Here is a 9,050-nt window from a genome sequence, read left to right on the forward strand (position 1 = left end):
GTAAACATTACCAAGAACCATTCTAGATATCGAAATTGCTTTATCCTTTCACCACTGTAGACCATAATGGACTCACCAAGATAGAATTATGGTAGAGTCTACTTAAGTTACCTAGGTATGAAAGGGTTAACTTCTTGAGACTTCTTTGCTACACGGGACGAATCTATCTTATCCAAACCGGTACACGAAAAATATATATTTGTGAAATTATTCACTCTTAGAGCTTTTTGTACCTTATATAAAACAAGAAAGATATCCCGGAGGGATCGTGGGGCCTAACATCGTACAATCTCCATTGGTCCTATGGGAGGTTGAGGTTTCTCCTCTTTTCTCTAGTATGTTGGATTGAAGCATGGAACGGTAAACCCACCTTGTAACTTCTGATCAAAAATATTTACTGCTTTTCCTGACATTGCTACATTAATTTGACCTATAGTCTAGCATAGAACTGAATAGTAACAAGGGAAACCTAAATTTGAAATTTGAAAAAGACCTATCAAGTATACTTCGTGAAAACGAACTTGTCAAAATCCAAGATGACTGTCTGGCTACCATTTTGTTTTTCTGGTCAGCCAAAAAAAAAAAAAAAAACATTCATAACACAGTTCCTTTGAAAATCAACAGATGAAATTCGATAAATACCTACCTAATACTTCTTGAGAAATAGTGACAATGAAATATAATTGTCGACATTCAAGATGGCACTCTTGTGGCAATCCTGTTTTCCTAACATTCTTAAAATGAAACTTGCATATTGACCGACCACGAGGAACCTACATATACATTTGGAAAGTCCTTCTTGTTTTTTTTCTGAGAAATAGAGCTTACAAAGGTCCCCTCTTACATTTTTAGACAGACACCTGTAAAGCTATCTTAGTTTTATGATCTGCCCCAAGATGAAATATTCACCTCCAACGACCATTTTCCTACCTATTGCATGTAAAATTTGAGAAAGATCCCTTTTTCTTAGAAATAGCGCTTAAAATCTCTCTCAAAGTTCATGGTGGTCGCCTGTCGGCCATCTTGTTTTTCCAATCAGGACCTAATTTTAATAAGCATAACTAGAACCTACATATGAAATTTGAAGAAGATCTCTCGAGTACATTCTGAGAAGTAATGATAACAAGAATATTTTAAGGACGGATTGACGATTTGAACAGCCCATCATCATCGAATAGTGTGCTTAATACAAGAAAGCATCAAAACCATGACTCTTATGTTTTGTTGGTCAATTTACCAAAGATCACATACAAGGAACAAGGCCCCAATGAGATTTCCATGGACATCCGGTGAAAAGGTCCTAAATTTGTTCCCACTTATTACAAGAGTGATTCAACTCATCACAAATTATATTGTATCTGAGAACTACACCTGTAAGCTTTGGGGGAAAACGAAATGAAAAGAAACCAAAATAAGATAACTGAATCATGAACATTGTTATATGTGGTGTGTGTCTTTTGTACCGTTCATTTTCTTCTCTCTGATGATTGAGCAGTAGGTGGCGCTCTCTGGACATGGCGCCGGCGTAGGTGGATTCGTGGCACATTCGGTTTGATGGGCGGACTGACACTGGGAGCAAAGGCGCGTCTCGGACAGAACTGAAACAGGACATAGATAGATGCAGCACAGATCAACACTTATTGCATAATCCTTGGCTGAACGTTCAATACCATTACATCTTGACGGTTGTTTGTTTGTTTATTGCAACAGCCAAAGTCTTATGAGGACGAGTGCCGGGGGAGACACCCCCAGAAACAGAAGACAGGAAAGAAAGATACGACGAAGATCCCAAGTGTTGCAATGAGGGCAGCAGATAGTTTTTGGTCTCTTCCATGTCCCCTTCGTAGATGACACGGAAGAAACCCCCTGATTCTGCAGGAGCCCACATTATTCGCCTTTTACGATACACATGATGTGGCACACAGCAGGTCTATTCTTGATTTCTTCAATGTCCCCTTAATAAAAGACAAAGAAGAAACCATCCCCGATAGTGCAGGAAAGCACATAAGTCGCCTCTAAGATCATGCAGTTGAATAAAGCAGGCCTATTTCTTTCTCAAACCTGCATGGGTCTCAATTTAACGGAAGTTATGTGCTGTTTTTTGCCAAAAGCTGCATCTGTTATCTACGAAATATTGTATAAATAGCCTCCTCAATACCCCCGGGGTTACGCTACTTTCGCTCTGTAGTGAGCGTAACCCCCAGAGTATTGAGGATGTATGAACAGGTCCTCTACTTGTTGGTGATGTCATCAAATACCTACTAAATTAACTAGTATCTCCATTAATGATAATTTTGTCAGATTCACTTATTTAGTAAATGATTGTCTAATAAAATGTATACAAACAACTAAACATAATGTTTTAAAACAAAGGCAGTTTGATATAAGCAACAAATACCACGGTGACACAAATATCAAAAGAAAAACCTAACATGTAAAGTTGATACAATATGACAACAAGAACACGGGCATGATAAAATCCCACAAAACACCGACTGGAATTCTTAATTATTGAATTAGTAGTATTTTGTTGTGTTTTTGCAAATTTTCGTTTAAAATGTAACCATAAATGTTTTGGTATGATATTTTCTTTTTGTTTTTAATTATTGAACAGCATTTGTGTGTATATGGTTGATGGATGTAGAAATTTATATGATTTTCTGACGGTAACCCATTTATATTTTATCTGAAATTCAGAAATTAGTTTAATTATTTAAAATACTTTTATCTGACTAGTGTCTTAATTGTTTATTTATACTTAACAATACTTTCATGACATATGTACTCAGGCAGATTTCACCGCTTTTGACTGGTAAAGAATTAGCATGCTGTTTATCACTAAAACATCGTTTGTATCAACTGTAGGGAGCGTTTTGGAAAGAATATAATCTGTATTTGGCGTCTTTGTCAACGTTTTTTGGATAATAAAGCGACCCTTATTGACCTTCTGCTTCCATTGCGAAAAAAAACTACCTCTTTATTAATTTCTCTCGTATTTGTGTTTCCTTTCGGTGTTTGTCTCTCTATCTGTTCATTAGATGAAAAAGATCTAGTAATAAAGGTGCACTATGATGTTAGAGTAGTGAAAACCAAAAGTGATATATTTTCACCGGTTTTCCCAATTTCGTTTAAGGCGTGTGTAGGTCAAGCAGTGTAATTATATTTTGAAGATAGTTTGGAATATGTATGAAAAGTCCTTATTACGAAGATGGTGTGTTTTGTTAAACATTTTTTCACCACATTGAAATTGATCATCAATTGTACCACGTGAGCGATGTAACGACACTTTTCATTGGTTGATAACCACATATAATTTGACGATAGACAATGCGCGTCCTTGTATTATTCTCCAACAGACCATGCTCATGCAACGCTCTTCCACAACCCTCCCCTGCATATGTAAATAAGTCATCCATGGGACTTGTCTCGTTTGTCAAATAAGTGTGCTCGTATTTTATTTTGTATGTTCTTTAAGATTTGCTAGCGGAAAAACAGAACGTTTCTTTTTAACCTCTAGATCAACCTTAACCTGTCATGCTCATGGTCAGAATGATCCGCTTGAAAAAGTGTTTGTAAATCTTGCGAATGCTGATTCCATATGGCAACGAGCGATGTCGATAGAGAAATAAATTTGATTGATTGAAATAAACTTTAGGTATAAAGCATGACGACAGAGTTCAAGTTTTATCGTCTATCGACCAAATGGCAACTGAACATGAGAAAATCCAGGTTAAAAAGACAAAATAGGACAACTGACTTAAGGGTTTGAAATAATAAAAGCGCTCAGCTTGTGAATTGAAGACATATTAGCATCACGTGACAAATACAAGCGCGCGCACAAAAGAACAGCATTATTTAAATAGTTCGGTTTTCTAGGTCACCTTACTTTTCATAGTCTTGTGTATACTTAGGTAGACGCGGGGAAGTCTTTTACTATAAAGAATAGATATAATCAACATGTGTTTGTATATTATAGAGGAAATGTTGGAAAAGTAATCAACTCAGACCAAAAGTAGCCTTCGTTTATTGTTTTTTCAAACATTTTCTCACCATCGTCATACAAGCCACCATAGAAAAAACGGAAAGACTGTATCGTAAGGTAAATAGAATAGGAAAGGCAGACCCATGTACAGTAGAACATGGCAGACACCAATGATACTTATTCCGACAGCTCCCTGAAAAATACGACATATCTGTATCGCTTTGTGGTACTGCCGTCTGCTTTCTGTCCTGTGACTTACAACTAGACGCTAAGGTAGGCAGTATCCCGAGGACAACAGACCTATTAAAGAGTCCCGTTTTACTTTTTTGGTGATATTTTATTTTTAAAGGAGATGTCTGCAGCACATCTTGAGATAATCAAAGGTTAATATATTATCAAGCTACATTCGTCATTGACGATGTGAATATCACTCGTAGCAAGCGTCAATCATATCAGCTAAGTGGAGACACTAGCACCATTATTGCACTTCAATATCCCCCGGCATACAAAACCCGTCGCGTCTTGGAACAATTTAAATCAGAGATAAATAGATTGTAGGAGCGAATCAATCAGAAATATACCAAACAGAGTTTTTAGGTGGTTTTACTTTTGATTTGCATTGGACGACAGTTCTTACACACCTGCTCCATTCGTCTGTGATATTAGAATGTCAGTATTGTCAAGGTCAAGGTCATTCCAATTTTAAAACGAATGGTATAATTAGGCATTAGGTGTTCAATTTTTATCTTCTTTGAAAGTAATCTACATAATATGCATAGTTTTGTATAATTACTGGGGGTTTTTAAGACCTTTAATTACACCAAGGACATTTCTTTTAATTTGTGACGTCGGAATAAATTGTGTAGACACGTTATTGATGACGCCGAGTATATACAACAAGGGTAAATTTATTAGTCTTCCTTAAAGCACCAACTTCAACACACGTTACATAATGTAGTTCTGTAAAGTCTCCAATACTGCACTATGCTCATAGAAACACATTTTCTCATGGTTCCTTTTTGACTGCATAGCCACGAAGTGGTTTGTGACCCAAAGTGGGCTCCTCTCCATCTGCTTGTTATAATGATGTGCTTAAGAGTTCAAATTTTTATTACGTATAGTAATAATTATTATTATAAGTCGAGGTTCTCATCACAACCTAGTTCGTAGGTCGTCTAAAAGCGGTTTACAAATTATTACCGTAGTTATAGGGCCTTTGCAACCAGCCAACAACTTTCTCAACTCCCTGGGGAGCATACAGCCGGAGCTGCCATTTCGGAGCTCACAGCTAGCATTCAAGAATTCAAGCACTTACCAGCCACGTACTCATTTACAGCTGAGTAGACTGGAACAAGCGGAGTAAAGAATCTTGCTCAAATGTACAACACAGTGCCGTGCCGTGACTCGAACCCGCAACCCTTTGGTTACGAGCCCGGCGTCCTACCACTAGACTGCCGTGCCTCCCTATAAATATACTTCTGATGACAATTCAAACTCGAAAATGGCTGTGATGGCCTGACATTTTAAACTTCTGCATTATGTTTTATATGTTGGCTGAAGTTGAAGGAATGGTTGTGTAATAGGTTTGAATCAGTGTTAACAATGTTTGGATCGAGTTGAAATTATTACCAATAGTTGTCAAGACATTTAGCCAGACTTTGGACTTTGTATGAATAACTTTCGACATATTACAGTCAATTATTGTTAAATAGCATCTTTATTAGTAATCTAAAACTTATTTCATATGATAATAATTTGTTTTATCTATTTTGCTTATTATCTTTTTATTCATTTCTTTTATATATTTACTTATTTTATTTTATTTTTTACTTGTTTTTCAAATGATTTATTCAAAAAGCAATGCCTATGGATACTTTATCTGATATAATACAGATAATCATAACCATGGAAGCAATAAAATTCAATAAGGCGAATTTGAAAAATAAAACATCTTTGTAAAATAACACAATTCTAACGTGAATTGCCATCACTAATTTTACCGATATAAATATGAAATGGTGGGATTGTATTATACTGATACGTTCTTTAATAAGAGCGTAGCGAAGCTCTTTTACACATGCGTGCGTAAACAAAGTTGTTTCCCCTTTCTACACCTTGCCCTTGATTGTTTTCGTCCGGGAGTAGTCCTCCAGTGGGAAAACAGGAAGTGACTTCTAGCCAATGAATAGGGAGAAAAACAGGAATTCCGATTGACGTCATAATTCTGTATTCTATTTCTGTTTTGCGCGAAAACGGAAATCTCACTTGCTACACAAAAATGTTAAATATTACTTCTTTTATTCCCGAAACATATACAACTTGTATACCTTCAGCAACTAGAAGACTATCTCGTTAATTATTCAAACAATATTAGACACTTTAGATATCAGTAATTAATCAAATCGACTTAAATATCGAGGCGCCAGGGATTTCTCCGATTTCTGGTGCGCACACATCCGGTAGATTGTTTACATTTGCTACGGAAGATGACAGACACGGTGTCTGCGTTAAAACTTGTGACATGTAGACTAGTATGGAGTGTGCTATCTGAAGTAATAGACGATTAGTTCAGTCACTTCTTTCCCGTTTCTTTGGCTTGTAATCGTGTTAAATGTTGGCCAGGTTCAGGCGTGTGGGACAACGGGTGCAGACTAACTTACACGTGTACACTCCCAGCACAGGGTCACGTTACAATCACACATACGTCATACTGATATGGGTCACAACACACATAAACATACACAAGGGAAGAAGCTTCGTCAGAGCACTACCGGTACCGCCAAATTTCAAATGAAGATTTTCAACACTTACTTTTATTATTTTTTCCAGCGATCTGCGGCGATAGCTTCGGTTTAAATTGTAATTAAGTAATCCATCATGATTAATTTTGTAATCATTCGTCTAATACATCCAATCCAAAAAATAATAAAAGTAAGTGTTGAAAAATCTTCATTTGAAATTTTGCGGTACCGGTAGTGCTCTGACGAAGCTTCTTCCCTTGTGTATGTTTATATGTGTTGTGACCCATATCAGTATAGCATATGTGTGATTGTAACGTGACCCTGTGCTTCCAGTTTAAAAACACAAAAAGATCTAATTCAATTGTCAATTCATGTTTTCTGCAATCTGATTAAAATCATCTGTCACATGGCTCTGTTCAGGCAGAGCCATATGTAACAGATGATTTTAATCGGATTGTGTTTTCTGCACTTCAATAATATCAACGTGCATTATCTTAAGAATGTTATGACACATTTTCTTAAGCATTATCACAGGGTATGATGCAGTTCTATGGGAACACTCGGAAGAAAGAAAAACATGCTGTAAAATATGAGCATGTAGAGCAAAGATTTCAAGGTATGTAAACATTAAGAACAATTGGTATTATTTTTATTATAAAATGAGATTAATGACCAAATGCTTTAAAAATCAAACCATGAATAGAAATTGTGTAAAGGGGCCTGCAGAACCATTAGCAAAAACAAATATATTTTTTCTCATGCAGTATTAATAATAAAACAGTATGGAATTTAAACCTATGAACTTAATTCATTCATAATATTGCTTAAGTTGCTGGCTTAACCACTCATATCAGGAAAAAAATACAACATTATGATGATTATCATATAAAATTTAAATTCACCTTCTTGTGTGACTCAGAATATTTTTATTATGTGTTAATAGTTCAACGTTTTCCCCTTATTGTATCAGGTATGCAGATGAAGTGACTGGGATGACCACATCCTTATATGTGACAAGTGGAAGAGATGGCTTTTCTCCTATAAACTTTCCTGGCAGAGACACCTATATATCCGCCCGGAAATTCTCCTGAAAGTGTCAGTAAGTAGGACTACACACGTAATACAATTGAGTTATAAATGTTGTAATATTATTTTTTCGATGGATAATAAATATTCAAATATTGGAATTATTTCAATTTGAAATATTTTATTTGTGAAATTCTGAAATTATGTATGGGCCTTGCGAAATAGATGCAGAATTTATTTGATGCACTGTGCCTGATAAGACTGATAAGCAGGTGAATTTAATTCACTAAATTTGCAAACAGAAGACCTAACAAGCTTTACCAATGATCAATACATTGTATCTTTCTTTAAAGCAGGGAGATATATTCCTCATCAATACAATATTTAGTTGCTCGAAATATATGTCTCTGCTTTAAAAACATTTTGACTTTAATATTCTGAAACTGTTTAGATGTACCATTTGAATTGCTTCCCAACCTCCAATCCTGACGAAATACATGTATTAAATTTGTTAATACATGTACCCGGGTACCTGTTTGAGTGTGTGTCTTGTGGGGTGTGGAGGGTGTGGGGGGGTGGGAGTTGCATAGGTTGAGATTGGGTCATCTTCCCCCTGAACTCCATCGTTTCTGATTGTTAAATGTTGTTTTTTACGCCCAATGAATGTGTAAAGAATGCATTCTTTTTATAAAACTTTTTTACTTCGCAAAAAAACTGGACATTTTTGTATATTGTGTGGCATAGATGATCACCAAACCTTGTATGTACCAATGTACCCGGTATATATCAACTGCTATTTAATGCATATACTTTCTGTTGATATATATACACTACATGTAATTAAATTTCATTTCAGGGGTGCTAAAGGTGAAGCCTGCACTTGACGGAGAGGAGACTGATGTGAGACTAGTAATAAGAGGGACGGTCATTCCTGAATGTCTTCCAGTGGGGTAAGAGGCTAAAGGATTGTCACCAAGTTGGAAACATGTCTGCTACCTCTACAAAAATACTTGCAAGTACCTTCCCTGCCTACTTCTAGATGTAATTAATCTCATATTGGTGATCTATCCGAACAAAGGAATGATGACATACTGTGTTTGAAATCTACTTCTTAGCCTAGTAGTTCATTTCAGTGACTATTCTATTCAGTCCGTTTGTACTGGCCTAAGGACTGTCTTTCTATGGCTGTACAAGATGTATAGGGTTTTCATCATGTCAAAGTGTTTACTGGATGTAGAAAGTGAGGCTAAAATGAATATTAAAATTTTCCTTGGCTAATAGAATGATGGGAAATGATCGAA

Source organism: Mizuhopecten yessoensis, unplaced genomic scaffold (genome assembly GCF_002113885.1).
Source record: "Mizuhopecten yessoensis strain PY_sf001 unplaced genomic scaffold, ASM211388v2 scaffold11093, whole genome shotgun sequence".
NCBI lineage: Eukaryota > Metazoa > Mollusca > Bivalvia > Pectinida > Pectinidae > Mizuhopecten > Mizuhopecten yessoensis.